Source organism: Mustelus asterias, chromosome 12 (assembly GCF_964213995.1).
Source record: "Mustelus asterias chromosome 12, sMusAst1.hap1.1, whole genome shotgun sequence".
Taxonomy (NCBI): domain Eukaryota; kingdom Metazoa; phylum Chordata; class Chondrichthyes; order Carcharhiniformes; family Triakidae; genus Mustelus; species Mustelus asterias.
In genome coordinates this window covers 95643086-95668769 of record NC_135812.1, presented here as the reverse complement: position 1 = coordinate 95668769, position 25684 = coordinate 95643086, and the positions used below count along the sequence as shown (strand labels likewise).

Here is a 25684-nt window from a genome sequence, read left to right as displayed (position 1 = left end):
GGTGGATAGTGAGGAAGATTGTCAGAAGATACAGCAGGAGACCTGAACCGAAAGATGGCAGATGGAATTTAACCCGGACAAATGTGAGGTGATGTGATTTGGCAGATCTACTGCAGAAGGAAAGTATACAGTAAATGGTAGAGACCTTAGAAATATTAGCATATAGAGGGATCTTAGCGTGAAGATCCACAGTTCCCTGAAGGTGGCAATTCAGCTGGACAAGGTGGTCAAGGCGGCGTCTGGCATGCTGGCCTTCATCGGCCGGGGCGCTGAGTATAGGAATTGGAAAATCATGTTGCAGCTGTATAAGACTTTGGTTAGGCAGCATTTGGAGTATTGTGTACAATTCTGGTCGCCACACTACTGGAAGGATGTTGATGCATTGGAAAAGGTGCAGAAAAGATTTACCAGGATGTTGCTTGGTTTGGAGGATATGGACTATGAAGAAAGGTTGAACAAACTTGGATTATTTTCATTGGAGCATCGGAGGATGAGGCGGGACCTGATAGAGGTTTACAAGATTATGACAGGCTTGGATAAAGTGGATAGTCAGAGTCTTTTTCCCAGGGTCGAAGGGTCAATTACTCGGGGGCATAGGTTGAAAGTGAGAGGGGGAAAATTTAGAAGAGATGTAAGGGGCAAGTTTTTCACACAGAAGGTGAGGAATGCCTGAAGTGTGCTGCCGGAGGAGATGGTGGAAGCAGAGTCAATAACAATGTTCAAGAGGCATCTGGATGGATATATGAATAGGCAGGGAATAGAGGGATATGGGCCACATAGAAGCAAGAAAATATTAGATTAGAGAGGCATCTGTGTTGGCGCAGACTTGGTGGGCTGAAGGGCCTGTTCCTGTGTTGTACTGTTCTTTCTACACATACTCACAAACACACACATACACACATACACAGATATATATCCATCTGGAAGTACAAAACTTGAGTATTGCTGGAAAGAGACATGGTGCAGTATTTTCCCATCCCACCCGCCACGGGAATCGCAGTAGGCGGGACACGGATCATGCAAAGGTTTGTTGACCTTGGGTGGGATTTTCTGAATCTGGGGCGAGCACAGCTGGAAAATCCCGCCCATACTGTCTGAACTTTTCTGTCTTGCTTTCATTCACAGCAGATCACAAGATTAGTAACAGGAACAACAATTTATACTGCTTGCCAACCAATCGACACTCTCTTCTCAGGCAGTATAAATTGTTGTTCTCTATACAGTTGGCAACCTTGTGATTTGTCCTATGAGTGCAGGACAAAAAGTTCAGACAGCATGGCGGGATTTTATGGCCTTGCTTGGCCCGAAACCATAAAATCCAGTCTGGGATTAATGGGCCTTTCAATGGTCCGCCCCTTGCCCGCTCCAATTCCCGTGGCGGGCAATATAAAATCAATTAAAGGGACAACAAAGATAAACTCATCCCAAATCAACAGCATTGACTGTCAAAAGTCTGTATTAATCAGTACCTAAACCATATTGGTTAAAGATTTGTAGATCATGTAAAATTCCAGCCCATGTCTCTTTACACACACACATATATTATATATATATATATATAAAAAATGGTGCTTTAAGGTGAAGTGGTATCTTACTGATTATAGATTTATTTATAACGAATACACTGCCATTTGCTCCTTTCTTAAATAAAAGGATTAGCAGCACCGGCTGTGCAGTTTTGGGTTTTGATAGCATTGGTCATAATCCTGGGCTTTGCTTGTTATAAGGTGTGTGGTCCTTGGGCTTGGACACACTGTGGTGGGGTCTTGCATTTTGACAGCATTGGGATGGATATTGGCAGAGAATGAGGGGGTCTTGTGAATTGATCGCACTGTGGAGGGGGATTTGAGGGTTTGAGAGGGCAAAGAATGTAATTTGAGATTTGATTACCTGCTGGCTTCCTGGATTTGGCAACCATAGTTCAAGCACAGAAAGCTGGACAGATCTGTGGGTTAGGAGGAGGTCCTTTGGACCATCCTATCTCTGCTGACCATACCTCTTATACTGTTGGGTAAGGTATAGGCTACCAGTTCTGACAGCATGACTAGGGGTGAGGAGGGAGTCCTGGGATGGTCGGACTTCACAAACATTATAATGTTCTGTGATTGGTTTCTGCATTACAAGCAAATTCTACAATAAATAAAATCCATTGCTGCATAAATAAATATTCAGATTCCAATCTCTGTGGCTCTGCCTCTCTGGAATGTATAAATAAACACATGGCAGCTTTAATAAAATGTATTCTTAGTTTTAATCCAACAAAAGTCAGCCAGCAAATTTCACTGTTCTTGGGAAGTGGGTGAGAGGAGCCAGTTTTACAATCAATATTCCCCCATGAATGACTTGTCTCGCTGTCAATTATAAATACAGACAGAAATTACCTCAAGTAACATTTTTTTTACATGAGATTAGAGTCTTATTTTTCTGGAGAGTTTAAAAACAAGACTGAAGTGCAGCCAAATGATTAACTTTATTACCAGGTTAATATGCAAAACATACCACAGGCACACAGTTTCTGGATTTTTCCCATAACGAGGGATCATGTATCAAAAACAGAAAATGCTGGTTAAACTCAGCTGGTCTGACAGCGTCTGTGGAGAGAGAATAGAGCCAACGTTTCGAGTCTGGATGACCCTTTGAAACATTGGCTCTATTCTCTCATCACATTCGCTGTCAGAATTGCTGAGTTTTTCCAGCATTTTCTGTTTTTGTTTCAGATTCCAGCATCCACAGTATTTTGCCTTTATGTTATTATTCACTGTGGTTGGAGAAACAAGTTTGATGTATCATATCATAGAATAATCATAGAATCCCTACAGTGCAGAAGTCTGCACCGACCACAATCCCACCCAGGCCCCGTTCCCATAACCCCACAGATTTACCCTGCTAATCCCCCTGGCACTGGGGTCAATTTAGCATGGCCAATAAACCTGACCTGCATATCTTTGGACAAAGAAAGATGTGCAGGATGTTAGTCGGGTTTTGTACCTGAATAATAAATGTTGTCAGTAGTTGGACAATGGGCCTACTTTTCAGTTTATAGTCCACGCCCTCCCCCCTTTCTTGTGTTGGAAATAAATAACTGTTTGACCTTTCAATTGTGAGTGGTCTCAATCACCCAATATCCAGTTAAAGTGCACCCACTGCCACTTTGAGCCAGGTGTGTGCAATTGTCCAGCAAGGCGATACTATATTATATATATTATCAAAAAGAACCAAACTCTGGGGCTAATGCCCAAATATATCTGTGTAATAAGTCTTTGGAGGCAGAAGTCCCTTCAGCAAAATCCCTTTATTTACAATTCCAACAGCAGTACAGAGTGCTATCAGTCAGCAGCCTACCTTCAGGAGTGCCAGAGGAACTGGCAGTTTAACTCAGTTAAATGCAAGGAAATGACTCCCTGATTGGCCCATCAATTGACTCCTTGATCAGGGATTTCTTTTTGTGAAGAGGAAATCTCCCTTATACTGACTCCGACAGAACTGGTGCTGACCAGGAAGTAACGCAGAATTGTTATACAAATTGTTATATAATCTACATTCCCTGACCGGGAATCGAACCCGGGCTGCGGCGGTGAGAGCACAAAATCCTAACCACTAGACCACCAGGGAAGTTAACTCCTTAATCAGGGAATTCATATTCTAATAGACCAACCTCAATGGTCTGATTGAAGTCATTACAGTCTGAAAGGTGTCCAAACCAATACAGAGTTAGACCATAAGCCCATAAAATCGTAAGACATAGGAGCAGAATTAGGCCACTCGGCCCATTGTGTCTGCTCTGCCATTCAATCATGGCTGATTTCTTTTTCTCATCCCCATTTTCCCCATAACCCCTCATCCCCTTATTAATCAAGAACATATCTATCTCTGTCTTAAAGACACTCAATGACCTGGCCTTCACAGCCTTCTGTGGCAAAGAGTTCCACAGATTCACCACTCTCTGGCTGAAGAAATTCCTCCTCATCTCTTTAGCCTGAGGTTGTGCCCTCTGGTTCTGGTTTTTCCTATGAGTGGAAACATCCTCTCCAAATCCACTCTCTCCAGGCCTCGCAATATCCTGTAAGTTTCAATAAGATCCCCCTCATCCTTCTAAACTCCAACGAGTACAGACCCAGAGTCCTCAACCGTTCCTCATACGACAAGCTCTTCATTCCAGGGATCATTCTTGTGAAGCTCCTCTGGACCCTTTCCAAGGCCAACACATCCTTCCTTAGATATGGGGCCCAAAACTGCTCACAATACTCCAAATGGGGTCTGACCAGAGCCTTATAGAGCCTCAGAAGTACATCCCTGCTCTTGTATTCTATCCCTCTCGACATGAATGCTAACATTGCATTTTCCTTCCTAACTGCCGACTGAACCTGCATGTTAACCTTAAGAGAATCTTGAACAATGACTCCCAAGACCCATTGTGTTTCTGATTTCCTCAGCATTTTCCCAGTTAGAAAATAGTCTATGCCTCCATTCCTCCTTCCAAAGTGCATAACCTCACACTTTTCCACATTGTATTCCTTCTGCCACTTCTTTGCCCACTCTCCTAACCTGTCCAAGTCCTTCTGCAGCCCCTGCTTCCTGAATACTACCCGTCCCTCTACACATCTTTGTATCATCTGCAAGCTTAACAACAGTGCCTCCAGTTCCTTCCTCCAAATCGTTAATGTATATTGTGAAACCTTGTGGCCCTAGCACTGACCCCTGAGACACACCACTAGTCACCGGCTGCCATCAGAAAAAGACCACTTTATCCCCACTCTCTGCCTTCTGCCAGTCAAACAATCCTCTATCCATGCCACGATCTTACCCTTAACACCATGGGCAGTTAACTTATTTAACAGTCTCCTATGCGGCACCTTATCAAAGGCCTTCTGGAAATCTAAATAAATCACATCCACTGGTTCTCCTTTATCTAACTTTCTCCTCAAAGAACTCTAACAGATTTGTCAGACATGACCTCCCCTTGACAAAGCTGTGCTGACTCAGTCCTACTTTATCATGCACTTCCAAGTACTCTGCGATCTCATCTTTAAACTCTAAAATCTTGCCGATGACCGAAGTCAGCCTAACCGGTCTATAATTTCCCATCTGCTGCCTCCCTCCCTTCTTAAACCGCAGTGTTACATTCGCTACTTTCCAGTCCTCTGGTAGCCTCCCTGCCTCCAGTGATTCCTGAAAGATCACCACCAATGCCTCCACAATTTCCTCAGCTATCTCTTTTAGAACCCTGAGGTGTAATCCATCTGATCCAGGTGATTTATCCACCTTCAGACCTTTCAGCTTCCCCAGAACCTTCTCCTTAGTGATGGCAACTACACTCACCTGTGTCCCCTGACTCTCCTGGAGCTCTGACATCCCACTGGTGTCTTCCACCGTGAAGACTGATGCAAAGTAACTATTCAGTTCCTCTGCCATTGCTTTGTTTCCTATTATTACTTCTCCAGCCTCATTTTCCAGTGGTCCAATGGTTCTTTTTGCCTCTCTCTTACATTTTATATATTGAACAAAACTCTTCCTATCTTCTTTTATATTATTAGCTAGCTTACACTCATATTTCATCTTCTCCCCCTTTATTGCTTTTTTAGTTGTCCTCTGCTCACTTTTAAAGACTTCCCAATCCCATGGCTTCCCACTAATCCTTGCCACTTTGTATGCTTTTTCTTTTGCTTTTATGCTGTCCTTGTCTTCCCTCATCAGCCATGGATGCATCGTATGTTAGCATGTTTCCTCCTCCTTGGGATGAATTTCTGTCGTGCCTCCTGAATAACTCTCAAAAACTCCTGCCATTGCTGTTCCACTGTCTTCCCTGCTAGGCTCCCTTTCCAATCAACTCTGGCCGGCTCCTCCCTCATGTCTTTGTAGTTACCTTTATTTAATTGTAATACCGTTACATCTGACTGCAGCTTCTCCCTCTCAAACTGCAGGGTAAATTCTATCATATTGTGGTCACTGCTCCCTAAGGGTTTCTTCACTTTAAGTTCCCTAATCAAAGTCTGCCTCATTACACATCACCAAATCCAGAATTGCCTGTTCCCTAGTAGGCTCTGTCACAAGCTGCTCCAAAAAACCATCTCTTAGACATTCCACAAATTCCTTTTCTTGGGATCCACTACCCTACCTGATTTTTCCAGTCCACCTGCATATTGAAGTCCCCCATGATTATTGTAATATTGCCTTTTTTATATGCCTTCTCTATCTCCTGGTTTATTTTTTGCCCCACATCCTGACTACTGCTAGGGGGCCTGTGCATAACTCCCATCAGGGTCTTTTTATCTTTACGACTCCTCAACTCTATCCACAGAGATTCTATGTCTTCTGATCCTATATCACTTCTTGCTATCGATTTAACTTCCTTACTAACAATGCAACGCCGCCCCCTTTGCCAATTTGCCTGTCCTTCCGATAGGACACATATCCTTGGATATTTAGATCCCAGCCCTGATCGCCTTGCAGCCACGTTTCTGTGATGCCCACAATATTGTAGCGGCCAAATTCAATGTGCGCAACAAGCTCATTTATTTTGTTCCATACACTGCGTGCATTTAGGTACAACACCCTCAGTCCTGCATTGACCACCTCCCTTCTCATAAAGAACAAAGAACAAAGAACAAAGAACAGTACAGCACAGGAAACAGGCCCTTCGGCCCTCCAAGCCTGTGCCGCTCCTTGGTCCAACTAGACCAATCGTTTGTATCCCTCCATTCCCAGGCTGCTCATGTGACTATCCAGGTAAGTCTTAAACGATGTCAGCGTGCCTGCCTCCACCACCCTACTTGGCAGCGCATTCCAGGCCCCCACCACCCTCTGTGTAAAAAAACGTCCCTCTGATGTCTGAGTTATACTTCGCCCCTCTCAGCTTGAGCCCGTGACCCCTCGTGATCGTCACCTCCGACCTGGGAAAAAGCTTCCCACTGTTCACCCTATCTATACCCTTCATAATCTTGTATACCTCTATTAGATCTCCCCTCATTCTCCGTCTTTCCAAGGAGAACAACCCCAGTCTACCCAATCTCTCCTCATAGCTAAGACCCTCCATACCAGGCAACATCCTGGTGAACCTTCTCTGCACTCTCTCCAATGCCTCCACGTCCTTCTGGTAGTGCGGCGACCAGAACTGGACGCAGTACTCCAAATGTGGCCTAACCAGCGTTCTATACAGCTGCATCATCAGACTCCAGCTTTTATACTCTATACCCCATCCTATAAAGGCAAGCATACCATATGCCTTCTTCACCACCTTCTCCACCTGTGTTGCCACCCTCAAGGATTTGTGGACTTGCACACCTAGGTCCCTCTGTGTTTCTATACTCCTGATGACTCTGCCATTTATTGTATAACTCCTCCCGACATTATTTCTTCCAAAATGCATCACTTCGCATTTATCCGGATTAAATTCCATCTGCCACCTCTCCGCCCAATTTTCCAGCCTATCTATATCCTGCTGTATTGCCCGACAATGCTCTTCGCTATCCGCAATTCCAGCCATCTTCGTGTCATCCGCAAACTTGCTGATTACACCAGTTACACCTTCTTCCAAATCATTTATATATATCACAAATAGCAGAGGTCCCAGTACAGAGCCCTGCGGAACACCACTGGTCACAGACCTCCAGCCGGAAAAGGACCCTTCGACCACTACCCTCTGTCTCCTATGGCCAAGCCAGTTCTCCACCCATCTAGCCACTTCTCCTTGTATCCCATGAGCCTTAACCTTCTTAACCAACCTGCCATATGGGACTTTGTCAAATGCCTTACTGAAATCCATATAGACGACATCCACGGCCCTTCCTTCATCAACCGTTTTTGTCACTTCCTCAAAAAACTCCACCAAATTTGTAAGGCACGACCTCCCTCTTACAAAACCATGCTGTCTGTCACTAATGAGATTGTTCAGTTCTAAATGCACATACATCCTGTCTCTAAGAATCCTCTCCAACAACTTCCCTACCACGGACGTCAAGCTCACCGGCCTATAATTTCCTGGGTTATCCCTGCTACCCTTCTTAAACAACGGGACCACATTCGCTATCCTCCAATCCTCAGGGACCTCACCCGTGTCCAAAGAAGCGACAAAGATTTCCGTCAGAGGCCCAGCAATTTCACCTCTCGTCTCCCTGAGCAGTCGAGGATAGATGCCATCAGGCCCTGGGGCTTTGTCAGTTTTAATGTTCCCTAAAAAACCTAACACTTCCTCTCTTGTAATGGAGATTTTCTCTAACGGGTCAACACCTCCCTCCGAGTCACTCCTGGTTAACACGCCCCTCTCCTTCGTGAATACCGATGCAAAGTATTCATTTAGGATCTCCCCTATTCCCTTGGGTTCTAAGCATAATTCCCCTCCTTTGTCCCTGAGAGGTCCGATTTTCTCCCTGACAACTCTTTTGTTCCTAACGTATGAATAGAATGCCTTAGGATTCTCCTTAATCCTGCCTGCCAAGAACATCTCATGACCTCTTTTTGCTCTTCTAACTCCCCGTTTGAGTTCTTTCCTACTCTCTCTGTATTCCTCCAGAGCTCCATCTGTTTTCAGTTGCCTGGACTTAACGTACGCCTCCCTTTTCATTTTAATCAGATCCTCAATTTCCCTGGTTATCCACGGCTCTCGAATCCTACCTTTCCTATCTTTCCTTTTTACAGGCACATGCCTATCCTGCAGCCTTATCAATAGTTCCTTAAAAGACTCCCACATGCCAGACGCGGACTTACCCTCGAACATCCTCTCCCAATCAACATCCACCAATTCTTGCCTAATCCGGCTATAGTCAGCCTTCCCCCAATTTAGCACCCTGCCCGTAGGACAGCACTCATCCTTGTCCATTACTATCCTAAAGTTAACAGAGTTGTGGTCACTATTTGCCACATGTTCCCCTACCGAAACTTTGACGACCTGACCGGGCTCATTTCCCAGAACTAGGTCCAGTATAGCCCCCTCTCTAGTCGGGCTATCTACATACTGTTTCAAAGAACCTTCCAGTACGCATTTTACAAATTCCTCCCCGTCCGGTCCCCCAGCTCTAAGCACTTTCCAGTCTGTGCCAGGGAAATTAAAGTCCCCCACTACAACAACCCTATGTTTTCTGCACCTATCCAGAATCTCCTGACATATCCTTTCCTCCACTTCCCGTGGGCTGTTGGGTGGTCTGTAGTACACCCCCAGCATAGTGACTGCACCCTTCCTGTTTCTGAGTTCCACCCACAGCGACTCAGTACATGACCCCTCTAAGTTGTCTACCCTCTGCACCGCGGTAATATGCTCCTTAACTAATATCGCTACTCCCCCACCTTTTTTAGCCCCTCCTCTGTCTCGCCTAAAACACTTATACCCCGGAATATTCAGTTGCCAGTCCTGTCCTTCTTTTAACCAAGTTTCCGTCACCGCAACCACATCCAAATTCCGCACAAGCATTAAGGCCCTAAGTTCGTCTGTTTTACCCGTTACACTCCTCGCATTGAAGCAGATGCACTCCAGACCTCCAGGCCCAGTCAGGTCCTCCTCCTCCAGAGTGCTCCTCTTCTTAGCTAGCCTTGCCCTGGCCCCCAGCTCGACCCCAGCCTCAGTATTTACTGACCTCCTGTTTTGTTCCCCATCCCCCTGCCACACTAGTTTAAATCCTGCCGAAACACTCTAGCAAAACTCCCAGCCAGGATATTTGCTCCCTTCCAGTTAAGGTGTAACCCATCCTTTCTGTACAGTTGCCATCCTGACTTGAAGATTTCCCAGTTATCTATGAATTTAAAACCCTCCCTCTTGCACCAGTCCTTTAGCCACGCGTTCAACTGTAGAATCTCCCTGTTCCGAGCCTCACTTGCACTCGGCACCGGGAGCAGTCCAGAGATTGCTACCCTGGAGGTCTTACTTTTTAGCCTAGCACCCAACTCCCTGAATTTCTCTCGTATGACCCCCCTGCTCTTCCTACCTACATCATTTCCCCCAATGTGTACAATCACATCCGTTTGACTACCTTCCTTTTTAAATATGCTTCCTACCCTCTCGGAGACATCCAGTACCCCGGCACCAGGGAGGCATATTTAAAAAGGAAGGTAGTCAAACGGATGTCTCCTATAGTCATACTTGACTATTTTTTAAACATTGCTGGTGGCAACCTTAAACAGGCCTTAGGGCGATTGACGCTGTTTACACTTCTCGCTGCTTCAGAAAAGCAACCAGCATAATCAAGGACCCCCACGCACACCGGACATACACTCTTCCAGCTTCTTAGATAGGGTAAAAGATACAAAAGTCTGAGGTCACATACCAAGCGACTCAAGAACAGCTTCTTCCCTGCTGCCATCAGACTTTTGAATGGACCTACCTGATATTAAGCTGATCTTTCTCTACACCCTGGGAGGAATTTTCCCATCCCGTCCACCACAGAAATCATTGCGGGTGGGACACGGACCACGCAAAGGTTAGTTGACCTCGGGCGGGATTTTCCGGTGTTGGAGTGAGCGTGGTCGGAAAATCCTGCCCCCTATCTGTGACTGCAACACTATATTCTGCACCCTCTCCTTTCCAATGTACTCTGTGAATGGTATGCTTTGTAGAGCGTGCAAGAAACAATATTTTTCACTGTATCCCAATATATCAAATCAAATCAAACATAGATACGTGAGGTTTTGGGATGCCTTAGCCAAATGAGCTAATTGTTTAATGGAACCAGCCAAACTAGCTTTGCTCAGGAATCTTGAGCGGTCATTGGGAGTATCTGAGTCTCAGACGGCTAAATGCAGGATTCTTCCAGACCAACCCATCGCACCTTTACTTCAGGAGAACAATGGTTGGCTGAACTGTAGCTCTGGTAGAGGCAGAACTCTTTATTGTGTCACTCCTCTGTGTCTGTGCATGGGTTCCTGAGGGTGTAATGAGCCTCATGGTCATGGGGTGTGTATTCTCAAGCAGTCAGGATGATCATGATGGATGAGAGGGGATGGAGTGACTGCCTGCCACAGGACAATGACATTGTGACATGCAATATTACTGAACCGAATGTCAGATCATTTAACTCATTGCAGAGTGTTGGATCTATCCCTGTGCAAATTAACCATCACGTTTTCTTATATTACAATAGTTAACACACCTCAAATGTAATTCTTTGACTGTAAAACATGTTGGGACATGGTGATAACATGAATACCCAGAAGGAAGAAACCTGTAAAACTTGGAAATGACATGTACTGGACTGAACTGCAGTTCCATTTTAAGGTATACAAGACCAGTTCAGTCCAGTATGAGTCTTTTCCAAGTTTTATCAGTTTTTCCTTTTGGGAGAGATTTTGGTTCCTATTTTCATGACAATAGCCAAAAAACCAGATATACAGGTCAACAAACATCCACAAACATCCACCCCCTCCACCATCAATGCTCAGTAGCAGCAGTGTTTACGATCTACAAGATGCCCTGCAGCAATTCACCTTAGACAGCACCTTCCAAAGCCACGACCACTTCCATCTAGAAGGACAAGGGTAGCAGACACATGGGAACACCACCATCTGCAAGTTCCCCTCCAAGCCACTCACCATCCTGACTTGGAACTATATCACCATTCCTTCGCAGTCGTTAGGTCAAAATCCTTCCCCAATGGCATTGTGGATCAACCCACAGCACGTGGACTGCAGTGCTTCAGGAAGGCAGCTCACCACCACCTTCTTGAAGGATAAATATGGCAAGTTTTGGGAACCTTAGATAAAGAAAAATATTGTGAGAAAGAGAAAATGAAATTTGTCAAAGCTAGGAGGCAGGGAACACATGAAGCAAGTGTGGAATACAAGGAAAGTAGAAAGAAACTTAAGCAAGGAGTAAGGAGGGCTAAAAGGGGTCATGAAAAGTCATTGACCAGCAGGATTAAGGAAAATCCCAAAGCTTTTTATATCTATATAAAGAGCAAGAGGGTAATCAGGGAGAGGCTTAACCTACTAAAGGACAGGGGATGGAATCTATGCGTGGAGCCAGAGGAAATGGGCGAGGTATTAAATAAGTACTTTGTGTCAGTATTCACCAAAGAGAAGGACTTGGCGGATGATGAGTCTGGGAAAGGGTGTGTAGATAGTTTGAGTCATGTTTAGATCAAAAAGGAGGAAGTTTTGGGATTCTTGAGGAACATTAAGTAGACACGTCCCAGGGCCTGATGGGATATACCCCAGAAAACTGAAAGAAGCAATGGAGGAAATTGCTGGGGCCTTGACAGAAATTTTTGTATCCTCACTGGCTACAGTGGAAGTCCCAGAGGATTGGAGCATAGCCAATGTTGTTCTTTTGTTTAAGAAGGATAGCAAGAATAATCCAGGTAACTACAGGCCAGTGAGCCTTACGTCAGTGGTAGGGAAATTATTGGAGAGGATCCTTCAAGACAGGATTTACTCCCACTTGGAAATAAGTGGACATATTAGCGAGAGGCAACATGGTTTTGTGAAGGGGAGGTCGTGTCTAACTAACTTGATTGAGTTTTTCAAGGAGGTGACGAAGATGATTGATGAGGGTAGGGCAGTGGATGTTGTCCACATGGACTTCAGTAAGGCCTTTGACAAGGTCCCTCATGGCAGACTGGTGCAGAAGGTGAAGTCGCATGGGATCAGAGGTGAGCTGGCAAGGTGGATACAGAACTGGCTCAGTCATAGAAGACAGAGGGTAGCAGTGGAAGGGTGCATTTCTGAATAGAGGGCTGTGACAAGTGGTGTTCCTCAGGGATCAGTGCTGGGACGTTTGCTGTTTGTAATATATATAAATTATTTGGAGGAAAATGTAACTGATTTGATTAGTAAGTTTGCGGACAACACAAAGGTTGGTGGATTTGCGGATAGTGATGTGGACCATCAGAAGATACAGCAGGATATAAATCGGCTGGAGACTTGGGCGGAGAGATGGCAGATGGAGTTTAATCTGGACAAATGTGAGGTAATGCATTTTGGAAGGTCTAATACAGATAGGAAATATACAGTAAATGGCAGAACCCTTAAGAGTATTGATAGGCAGAGGGATCTGGGTGTACAGGTACACAGGTCACTGAAAGTGGCAACGCAGGTGGAGAAGGTAGTCAAGAAGGCATACGGCATGCTTGCTTTCATTGGCCGGGATGCTGAGTTTAAAAAGTCATGGCAAGTCATGTTGCAGCTTTATAGAACCATAGTTCGGCCACACTTGGAATATGGTGTTCAATTCTGGTCGCCACACTACCAGAAGGATGTGGAGGCTTTGGAGAGGGTACAGAAAAGATTTACCAGGATGTTGCCTGGAATGGAGGGCATTAGCAATGAGGAGAGGTTGGAGAAACTTGATTTGTTCTCACTGGAACAACAGAGGTTGAGGGGGCGACCTGATAGAAGTCTACAAAATTATGAGGGGCATGGACAGAGTGGATAGTCAGAAGCTTTTTCCCAGGGTGGAAGAGTCAATTACTAGGGGGCATAGGTTTAAGGTGCGAGGGGCAAGGTTTAAAGAAGATGTATGAGGCAAGTTTTTTACACAGAGGGTGGTGGGTGCCTGGAACTCAGCCTGCTGGGGGAGGTAGTGAAAGCAGATATGATAGTGACTTTTAAGAGGCATCTTGACAAATATATGAAAAGGATGGGAATAGAGGAATATGGTCCTGGGAAGGGTAGGGGATTTTAGTTCATTCCGGCAGCATGGTTGGTGCAGGGTTGGAGAGCCGAAGGGCCTGTTCCTGTGCTGTAATTTTCTTTGTTCTTTTTTCTTGTTCTCAAAGCAAACCAGGGGTGGGCAATAAATGCTGGCCAGCAGTGAAGCCCAGGTCCCACGATTGAATGAAAAAAAGATGCGTGATTGGTATTGTACAATTGGACAACTGGTTAGTGATGCAGAGTGACGCCAACAGTGCAAGTTCAATTCCTGTATCGGCTGAGGTTATTCAACCTTGCTCTTCGCCTGAGGTTAAATCACCACCAGTCAGCTTTCCCCCTCAAAGGGGTAAGCAGCCGATGGTGATCTGGGACTATAGTGACTTGACCTTACATCAGGTGCACATTCAGCAACTGGAAGCTTTTCCTCGTTTATCTTTACTCAGGGGTCCTGATTTAGAGCACACATAAATGTGAAGATGCAGTGAATAGTTAAATCTGCCCTTCATAAGGTGAGGTGGGGGAGGGGGAACAGTATTGTGATCCTGATATCACCTCAAATCCCCATCTTCCTAAAGTTGCTGTTTGGATGCCAGGTGGCCTAGCTCCGACTGAGCCATAGCCACATTGCAAACTGCTTCTCACTGAACGACACGGATGATGTTCTTGTCTTGCAATACTACTGCATGGGGTAGGTCCAGCTGGGAACACCCTCATTTTTCCATCCCCCTCTCCCCAAAGCCACAGTTGGTCTCCCTCATCTTGCTCATTCTTTTTCCTCCTTCTCGTCCTCCAGTCACAAAGGCAGATAGAGCAACATGCAGCTGGAGAAAGCTTCTGCAGCTGGTCACATCATCTCTCCCAGTGCCAACAGCAGGGAAATAGGGACAAAATTGTACTTGACGTTTGAAATGAAAAACCAGGTACTTACCTAATTGCAGCCATGAATTACACAATGCAGAATTAGGCCGGTCAGGCCAACTGATCTGTGCTGATTGCTTTAAGTAATACATCAGCTTGTGTAAGGTTCGGTGTGACACACAGGAATGGGGATTGTACAGTCTGATAACTGACACACAGGAATCGATCAGGTCCATACTGTCTGATAACCGACACACAGTAATGGGGACCATACAGTCTGATATGACACACAGGAAAGTAAAGTTTATTTATTATTGTCACAAGTAGGCTTACATTAACACTGCAATGAAGTTACTGTGAAAATCCCCTAGTCGCCACACTTCACTGCCTGTTCGGGTACACTGAGAGAGAATTTAACATTCCAATGCACCTAACCAGCACACCTTTCGGACTGTGGAAGGAAACCAGAGCACCCAGAGGAAACTCATGCAAACACGGGGAGAACGTGCAGACTCTACACCGACAGTGACCCAAGCCGGGAATCGATCCCGGGTCCCTGGCATTGTGAGGCAGCAGTGCTAACCACTGGGCCACCGTGCTGCCCTCAGGAATGGGAACCATACAGTTTGATATGACACACAGTAATGGGGATCATACAGTCTGATAACCAACACACAGGAATGGGGACTCTTATTCTCAAAATTAGATATGAGCCATGTGTATTTGCAGCTGGATGAGAATTCAATGAAATATTCCACCATCAATACTCCAAAAGCCTCTATCAATACACAAGCTTATCATTTGAGGTACTGTCGGCTTGCCCAATCTTCCAGAGAACATCTTACAAGGTTTACTCCAGATGGCCATTTACCTGAATGAAGTTTTCATCACAGGTAAAACAAAAGACAGAACACCTGCAGAACCTGGAGGAAGTTCTTAATTGTTTTTCGAGGTCCAGCATGCGCCGAAGAAGGGAGAAATGCATCTTCCTGGTGCCTGAAGTGACCAATCTGGGTTACAAAGTGGACAAGTCGGGCCTACATCCTTTGGAGGACCAAGTGTGGGTGATAAAAGATGTCCTGGTTCCCACGTCCATCCAGAAGTTATGGTCGTTTCTCTGGCTGGTGATGTACTTCATCGTGGTTCCTTCATCATACCTCCATCTTGGTTCCGCTACATCAACTGCTAAAAAAGGGTCACGCTTGGAACTGGTCTGCCTGTCAAGACCTGGTTTTCAAGTTAATAAAGCAACAGCTGTCATTGTTGAATGTCTTAGCACGTTACAATCCTAGAAGAGAGTTAGCGCTAACCTGCGATGCATCTCCGTATGGCATTGGGGCAGTGTTAGCACGTAGATGGCCAAATGGAGAGGAATGTTCAATAGCATATGCCTCCGGGAGCTTGGCCATAGCAGAAAGAGACTATGCCCAGATTGAAAAAGAAGGGTTGGCAGTAATTTTTGGAGTAAAGAAATTCCATCAATACCTTTATGAACGGAAATTTCTGATTGTCACTGATCAAAAGCCGCTATTGGGGCTGCTAGGAGAGGACAACACGGTGCCATCGATAGCATCGGCCCATATTCTGCGGTGGGCTTTATTATTGGCCGCTCCTTGGCTGGAACACTGGCCAGGAGGCCGAGTGGCAAACGCAGATGCCTTAAGTAGGTGACCTTTAGCAGACACCCCACCGATGGTACCACAAGAGATGGTAATGAGCATGAATTTTCTGGATGCCCTCCCAGTGGCCGCATATAATATACATCTTTGGACACAAGAGGACCCTGTCCTCACAAAGGTTAAACACTTAGTACCGACAGGGGAGACAGAAAGGCCAGTATGGTCCCAATTCCATCCTTATAGGATTAGAAGATAGCAGCTCAGGGTAGAAGATGGAATACTGCTATGGGGGGTACAAGTGGTTGTTCCGAATCAGGGTCTCCATCCCATACTGGCTGAACTACATCACCACCCAGCAATGTCCAAAATGAAGATACTGGCCAGGAGCTATGTTTAGTGCCTGGAATGGGCACGGACATAGTGACGCTCATGGGTTGGTGCCAGGAATGCCAGCAAGGACAAAAGTTGCTACCGGCAGCTCCCCTACACACATGGGAATGGCTGGGTAGACCATGAACTGGGCTGCCCATGGATTATGCAGACCCATTCATGGGCTCGATGTTCTTGGTCATAGGGGACAGCCACTCCAAGCAGATGGACACCCATAGAGTGCATTTGGCGACCACAACAATAACGCACCTCATTTTTGACACATAGGATCTTGGAGATGCTGGTCTCTGACAATGGACCGGCTTTTGCCAGTCAGGAGTTTACCCGGTTCGTGAAATCGAATGGGATTCGGCAAATCAACACCTCGACTTGCTCAGAAGGATAAGGAAATTCGGCATGTCCACTACGACTGTCACCAATTTTTACAGATGCACCATAGAAAGCATCCTCACCGGATATATCACAGCTTGGTATGGCTCCTGCTCTAACCAAGACCGCAAGAAACTACAAAGAGTTGTTAACATAGTCCAGTCCATCACACAAACCAGCCTCCCATCCATTGACTCTATCTACACTTCCCGCTGCCTCGGGAAAGCAGCCAGCATAATCAAGACCCTACGCATCCCAGATATACTCTGTTCCACCTTCTTCCATTGGGAAAAAGATATAAAAACTTGAAAACATGTACCAACGGACTCAAAAACAGCTTCTTCCCAGTTGTTAACAGACTTTTAAACGGTCCTGTCGTATATTGAGCTGACCTTTCTCTTCACCCTACCTGTAGCTGCAACATTATATTCTGCACCCTATCCTTTCCTTGACCCTATGTATTCTATGAACAGTATGTTTTGTTTGTATAGTTTGCAAAAAACAATACTTGTTACTGTGTCCCAGCACATGTGGCAATAAAATCAAATGAAATAAAATTCAATCAAAGCAGGACCGCACCATACTGTCCATCATTGAACAGCCTTGCAGAGAAAAGTAAAGCTGGTTTGAAAAAACAGCCACCAGCATCAATGGACACCAAGTTCTCCCGTTGGTTATTTGATTATAGGACAAGCCCTCATGCCACTACAGGAATAGCGACCACAAAATTGTTCATGGGCAGATGACTCCGCACCAGGCTACGTTTGCTCTTCCCAAACCTCTGGTGGGGGTGGGGGTTGTTCCCTTATTCCCAAGAAACCCAACACAAAGGCCACAAAGGATTGTGTCAATCTTACAGAGACAGCGTCCATTTTCAATGTGACCACAGGAATTTAAAAATGGGTAAATGTGACAATAGGAAGTAAAGTTTTTGCAGTTTGTATGTGGAGGAATGGCAGGGCAGCACGGGAGAGACAATTGGAAGCCAGTGAAAATGTTTCGGTAAAGAATTATGCCAATGGTCCCACATGGTTACCAGGCCTGGTGGACTCTAGGACCGGGCCGGTATCCTACAGAATATGAGTGGGTGTGACTATCCTGAAAAAAACAACTATCCTCAGCGGTCCGAGAACTGAGGAGACTCCTCCCAGACCGGCCAGCCCCGCCTCTCCATCTCCCGTAGTTAGGACTTCAGAATCTGAAATGGACACTGTGGATGAAGCCATGACTACTCTTCTGCCGCCTGAGGAAGGGAGAGAACTAGAACTCTGGTGCTTGCGTCGTAAAAGATGTGCACCTGTTAGATACACCCCTCCCACATTGGACATCAACTTGGAGGATCCAGAGTCAACACTGAAATGTTGCAAGAGTCCCATGAAGCGCGCAAACTGCCAAGGTTCCTCAGACCTAGGGGGGAGGGGTGTAATGACATCCATGAGGATCATGAGGTTGACTTCTTGGAGTATGAGCTCCCTGATTGAGGACATCATTGCCTGCCCAATCAGGGAGCCTCACCTGTATATAAATATGGGAGTCAGGGCTAGTGGCACTCCTGATTCTGGCTTTGTACCTGAAGCACTCTCAGAGTGGAATAGAGTTTGTAATTAAAGGGAATCTGGTGAAGGGACACCGGCCTTTGAGGAGTTATTTCAGGGACCAGACAGTCTGATAACCAACACACAGCACTTGGCAGGCAGGACCTCTCCCCTTGATTTCTGGGGGAAGGCCTGGCTTGGTAAGTGCCTGAATGGTGCTCAATGCACCGTGAGGTGACACAGGGCTCTGGCTTGCTCTTCAGCCAGTGGACAAGATCCTGTCACTTCCACTAAAGCCACTTCACTATCCTTAGAAAAATCATTCCCTGGACACCAGTTAGCCAGGCTGTCAAAAAAAAAAACATGGTGTCAGGCACCGTCATAATGGAAATTCAAGACACAGAAATGAGCCTGATGTCAGAATCCTGACTCCAAAACTGAAACCCAGCATAGGAATGTGTCACTTAAATACATGCAAAAAAACAAGTTCTCCCCTTCAAATTGACAGAAAATGCATACAAAAACTAACTGCATTTCTACAAGAAAGGCTCCCCCAATGTCTATAGCATTGAAGGCAGAATGCTGTTGTACATCTAATGGGGACATTTGAGATAGGACACAGCTGTACTCTGCGAGACTGTATTCTCCAAGTTTAAAAACATAGAAGCATAGACACTAGAAGCAGGAGTAGGCCATTCAGCCCTTCAAGCCTGCTCCACTGTTCATTCTGATCATGGTTGATCATCGAATTCAATATCCTGATCCCATCCTCCCCCCACATCCCTTGATCCCATTCGCCCCAAGAGCTATATCTAATTAAGCTTCCATGTTGGTAACATGCTGCACCTCCCCTTTTAAAAGGTGCAGGCTGCTATTAAATGGGATAATTCAGACGTGAATTCCCTTATTCCCAAGAGGCAAGCTGCAATATCCAGCATGAATAACACTGACAGCTCATCCACCTGTTTGTCACTGTCTCTCTCGCTCTTTCTTAGCGTCAGATGCTTTCTGAAGTAAAAAATCAAGTGACGACACTTACATTTTTAAAAGTTGTTGAGAATTTATTCAAGTTCGTCATTCATTTTCTGTTAAAATTGTTCTCAAAAGGCACACAAGCAAAAATGCTACCGAACACAAATAAATAAATAATTGATTGCTTTAAAATTGAAGATCAACAAAAGTTGCCATGGATGTGTAATCAGTATTACCTGTCATGCTTGTCGTGGACCTTGCCTGCTAATCTTCTCTTACACACAAGCACACACAAATTGAAAAAAATATGAACGTTACTTGGATTAAATGTTTGACAATTCTTCCTTAGCTTTTCTTCAAATATTTTCAAAAATAGACACCGGTGGATGCTGAAGAGAATTGCTTTCCAGTTGGGTTGGTAATATGCCGTTGATGTCTGCTGGAAAACTATGCATAGTAATGTTCAGATTGCAGGACTTGTCTGCAAGGAAGAGGGTCAGAGCTGGAAGCCAAAAGAACTCTCGTCCAAATCCAGGCTTTTGAGAGAGGTTGAGGCCTTCAAATAGGAATGTTAATTAAAGTGTTTAACACAAAATAGCTTTATATTTTAGTTTACTATGGGGGAGATGATGCCTAGTGGTATTATCGCCAGACTATTAATCCAGAAATTCAGCTAATGTTCTCTGGACCTGGGTTCGAATCCCGCCATGGTAGATGATGGAATTTTAATTCAATAAAGATATCTGGAATTAAGAATCTACTGATGGCCATGAAACCATTGTCGATTGTTGGAAAAACCCATTTGGTTCACTCATGTCCTTTAGGGAAGGAAATCTGCCATCCTTACTTGGTCTGGCCTACACATGACTCCAGAACCACAGCAATGCGCTTGACTCCCAACTGCCCTGTGAACAAGGGCATCTAGGGATGGGCAATAAATGCCCACATCCCATGAATGAATTTTTAAAAAATAGTCCAATTTTAAATCTGTTACAAAGCATACTTGTGTACTTAGGAAAATGAGCTATTTTTGAAAAGGTATCTTTTTGTTTAGTGTTTTTATATAGTGGAAGAGACATCAATTTAGGAAGCAGAGAACAAGAACTATTGAGCATGGGAATGGCTCTTCAGCACAGTGAAAAGTTTTGGAAATGCAAAACTCAAGGATTAGAGCACTAACATTGATGGGATAATGACATTGGGCAGGATTTTACGGCCTCATCCAGAAATCGTAAAATCCCACCCGAGGTCAACGGATCTTTCCATTGTCCATCCCTCATCCATTCTGATTTCCATATCGGGCAGGACGGTAAACTTCCAGAAGATTGGAGGTTAGCGAATGTTGTCCCATTGTTTAAGAAGGGGAACAGAGACTTCCCCGGGAATTATAGACCGGTGAGTCTCACTTCTGTTGTCGGCAAGATGTTGGAAAAAATTATAAGGGATAGGATTTATAGTTATTTGGAGAGTAATGAATTGATAGGTGATAGTCAGCATGGTTTTGTGGCAGGTAGGTCGTGCCTTACTAACCTTATTGAGTTTTTTGAGAAAGTGACCAAGGAGGTGGATGGGGGCAAGGCAGTGGACGTGGTATATATGGATTTTAGTAAGGCGTTTGATAAGGTTCACCATGGTAGGCTTCTGCAGAAAATGCAGATGTATGGGATTGGGGGTGATCTAGGAAATTGGATCAGGAATTGGCTAGCGGATAGGAAACAGAGGGTGGTGGTTGATAGTAAATATTCATCATGGAGTGCGGTTACAAGTGGTGTACCTCAGGGATCTGTTTTGGGGCCACTGCTGTTTGTAATATTTATTAATGATCTGGATGAGGGTATAGTTGGGTGGATTAGCAAATTTGCTGATGACACCAAAGTCGGTGGTGTGGTAGACAGTGAGGAAGGGTGTCGTAGTTTGCAGGAAGACTTAGACAGGTTGCAAAGTTGGGCCGAGAGGTGGCGGATGGAGTTTAATGCGGAGAAGTGTGAGGTAATTCACTTTGGTAGGAATAACAGATGTGTTGAGTATAGGGCTAACGGGAGGACTTTGAATAGTGTGGAGGAGCAGAGGGATCTAGGTGTATGTGTGCATAGATCCCTGAAAGTTGGGAATCAAGTAGATAAGGTTGTTAAGAAGGCATATGGTGTCTTGGCGTTTATTGGTAGGGGGATTGAATTTAGGAGTCGTAGCGTTATGTTGCAACTGTACACAACTCTGGTGCGGCCGCACTTGGAGTACTGTGTGCAGTTCTGGTCCCCACATTACAGGAAGGATGTGGAGGCTTTGGAGAGGGTGCAGAGGAGGTTTACCAGGATGTTGCCTGGTATGGAGGGGAGATCCTATGAGGAGAGGCTGAGGGATTTGGGATTGTTTTCGCTGGAAAGGCGGCGGCTAAGAGGGGATCTTATTGAAACATATAAGATGATTAGAGGTTTAGATAGGGTGGATAGTGATAGCCTTTTTCCTCTGATGGAGAAATCCAGCACGAGGGGGCATGGCTTTAAATTGAGGGGGGGTAGTTATAGAACCGATGTCAGGGGTAGGTTCTTTACCCAGAGGGTGGTGAGGGATTGGAATGCCCTGCCAGCATCAGTAGTAAATGCGCCTAGTTTGGGGGCGTTTAAGAGATCCGTAGATAGGTTCATGGACGAAAAGAAATTGGTTTAGGTTGGAGGGTCACAGTTTTTTTTTTAACTGGTCGGTGCAACATCGTGGGCCGAAGGGCCTGTTCTGCGCTGTAATGTTCTATGTTCTATGTTCTATTGTGTCAATCTGACAGAGACAGCGTCCATTTTCAATGTGACCACAGGAATTTAAAAATGACACATTCTCCCTGTGTCTCCATGGGTTTGCTCCAGGTGTTCCAGTTTCCTTCCACAGTCCAAAAGATGTGCAGGTTAGGTGCATTGACCATGTTAAGTTGCCCCTCAGTGTCCAAATATGTGTAGGTTAGGTGGATTAGCAATGGTAAATGCACAGGATTAGGTGGATAGTGTAGATGGGAGGCCCTGGGTGAGATGCTCTAACGGAGAGTCGGTACAAAACATGATGGACCGAATGTCCTCTTCCTGCACTGTCGGGATTTTATGGTTCTATGAAAGAAATTTGATGGGCTTATAATTTATAACTAACAAAGTCTGTAACAAGGATGGAATCAAGAAGTACAGTTATTTTTTGTCTTCCTCAGACACTATCTCTGTTTCAGAATACACTCAGTGCAAACTGTAGCTGAATAAAGCTTTGATTTCTCATTCCATATTTTGGATTGGACTTCAACGGTTTAAGAAGGCAGCTCCCACTGCCTTCTTTAGGGCAATTAGGGATGGGCAATAAATGTTGGCCTAGCCAGCGATGCCCACCTCCCAAGAATCAATTGAAAAACAATCAAATAGATTTTGTTAGAGGCTGTGCATAGGGAGGCATTCACATGACAAGCTTTAATTCTACTGATACATTTTGGAAAGCTTGCAACACTGCATCAGCCTGAACTGCCTTCAGCTAACCATCCTCATAAGGGCAAAAACATCTTAAGGTTTACACTACTATTCAGGAAAGTGGAAGAAATAAACTTTTTTTTAAAGAGAGGAACTTCTGTTGGATTAATGACAGTCATTATGGCTTTTGTTTCACATCAAATTCTCTCATGAATTAATGTATTAAGCTTTGTCACTTGTATTCACTCCCAAAAGTGACATGTCTGAAGGAATGATTAATGAGATGTCAATTCTGTCCATTTTTCAAATCTAAGATTGGCCGGTTTAGTCATAATTTTGATTAATATTAGGGAAAACATAGAGAATGTCAGTCCACATTTGATGCTTGAATTTATTGGTGCAGTGAAAAATGATCAATCTCCTTGTTTGATATAGTTCAATATACAGCAAAGGAACTATAATACAGGCAGAGTAAAATAGGAACAAGAAATGTGGATGATTCAAGATTTCCTGACGTCGTTTTTTTGGTGAATGGATTTTATGAAAGCAATTGAGAAAACAATTTTAGATAAAATGCCCAATGTAATGCAGAGTTCAAATGCAAGGGAATGCTAGGAAGAGAAGAACTTAGCTATGGCTGAGTAACAACTCAGGTGGGAAATGTTCACTGAAAAGGTGATGAATGTTTACAATAAACAGGGAAAATAATGCGTGCTGGACTGGCTCAAAGGGCCCAATGGCCGACTCCTGCTTCTCGTTTCTATGTTTAAATATGGCGCTGGGACCATTGAACCCACCAGCTGAGAGCCGGCAGACAAATCAGCTGCCACCCCACCAGGAGATTCGGAGGGGAACTCACCTGCTCATAATTAATGTGGATCCAAATACTGAATCTGGCGTGGGGTTCTGCCATTCTGATTGACGTGACAGGCTTTGCCAGCCACCGCACTTAGAGTCATGGAGGTTTACAGCATGGAAACTGGCCCTTCGGCCCAACTTGTCCATGCCACCCTTTTTTTTAACTACTAAGATAGTCCCAGTTGCCCACATTTGGCCCATATCCCTCGATACCCATCTTACCCATGTAACTGTTCTAAATGCTTTTTAAAAGGCAAAATTGTACCTGCCTCTACTACTACCTCTGGCAGCTTGTTCCAGATACACATTACCCTCTGTATGAAAAAAATGCCCCCCTGGACCCTTTTGTATCTCTCCCCTCTCACCTTAAACCTATGCCTTCTAGTTTTAGACTCCTCTACCTTTGAGAAAAGATGTTGACTATCTAACTGATCTATGCCCCTCATTATTTTATAGACCTCTATAAGATCATCCCTAAGCCTCCTACGCTCCAAGGAAAAGGGTCCCAGTCTCGCCAGCCTCTCCTTATAACTCAAACCATCAAGTCCCAGGAGCATCCTAGTAAATCTTTTCTGTGTTCTTTCTAGTTTAATAATATCCTTCCAAAACAGGGTGACCAGAACTGTACACAGTTTTCTAAGTGTGGCCTTACCAATGTCTTGTACAATTTCAAAATGGGAGAATTTCGCCTTATAAAAGGTTTCCAGAGGAAATTCAGACATACCCGTTTAGAATATGAAGACAAGCTGGTGTTTCAGAAATGTTAACCACCCCCCCAACCTCTGACACCACAGGAATGCCCCTGATTGTTCCGAAAGCTTGTGCCTTGTGCTACCAAATAAACCTGTTGGACTTTACCCTGGTGTTGTGAGACTTCTTACTGTGTTTACCCCTGTCCAATGCCGGCATCTCCACATCGTTCCTGTGGTGTCAGGAGTGCAGAACTTCACATGATGATTATGTTTCAAAATGTCCCTTTAATTTAAAGTAAAATCAAGAATTCAGGAAAGGAATGTATAATTAGAATTCCTGATAAACACCTCAGTTCGGAGAAACGTCCATGTGATCCGGTTGCCATGGAAAGAGAAACTCAAACAGAAACACATTGAAGTGGAACGACAGTTCTAACACCTTTCACAGCATCTCACCCAAAAAAAGGATTGCTGTGGCACAGACACAGGAACAAAGTAGCTACTGCTGTGGAAAAGCAGGGAGAACTGTGTTGTGATGACAACCAAGCAGTTTGGTTCCTGTTCAAAAGAGAGGGAAGAGAACAGGTGGGTTTTTCAAGACTGGACGTTTTTTTAGGTGTAGTTTGCTGGTTATAATCATATCCAGAAAAACCAGGAATTCCCTCGGAATAAAACACTGAAATTCTGCTTTGATTAAAAATAAGTGTGCCGAGCGAAGTGGGGGAAAGAGAGAATGTGGGGGAAAAGGAAAGGTGGAGAGAGGGAGGGGATGGAGAGAGAATGAGGGGAGAGAGAGAGGAAGGAGAGAGAGTCAGTGGGATAGAAAGAGAGAAAGAAGAGACAGGGGGAATAGAGAGGCGGAGAGCGAGGGAGAGCGAGAAGATGGAGAGAGGGAGGATAGGGAGAAGGGAGGAGAGAGGGGGCAGCAAGAGAGGGGAGAGAGAGAGGTGGAGGGGATTGTTTTAAATCTGTTAAAGAGGCAAAACACTTCAGTTATTCAGAGCTTTTCACATCCTTAGAATGTCCTTCATAGCTAATGAATTACTCCTGACAAATAATCACTGTTGTTCTGTCGACATTATTTTGTAAGAAGTTTAACAACACCAGGTTAAAGTCCAACAGGTTTATTTGGTAGCAAAAGCCACACAAGCTTTCGAGGCTCTAAGCCCCTTCTTCAGGTGAGTGGGAATTCTGTTCACAAACAGAACTTATAAAGACACAGACTCAATTTACATGAATAATGGTTGGAATGCGAATACTTACAACCAATCCAGTCTTTAAGAAACAAAACAATGGGAGTGGAGAGAGCATCAAGACAGGCTAAAAAGATGTGTATTGTCTCCAGACAAGACAGCCAGTGAAACTCTGCAGGTCCACGCAACTGT

General features: G+C 44.8%; 1 non-coding gene across 1 annotated transcript; it reads right to left on the bottom strand.

Annotated features, from left to right (window-relative positions):
• Positions 1–3540: 3540 nt before the first annotated feature.
• Positions 3541–3612, bottom strand: trnae-cuc (transfer RNA glutamic acid (anticodon CUC)). The gene has a single exon. It is a non-coding gene; the product is annotated as a tRNA-Glu (tRNA).
• Between the last annotated feature and the right edge of the window lie 22072 nt (positions 3613–25684).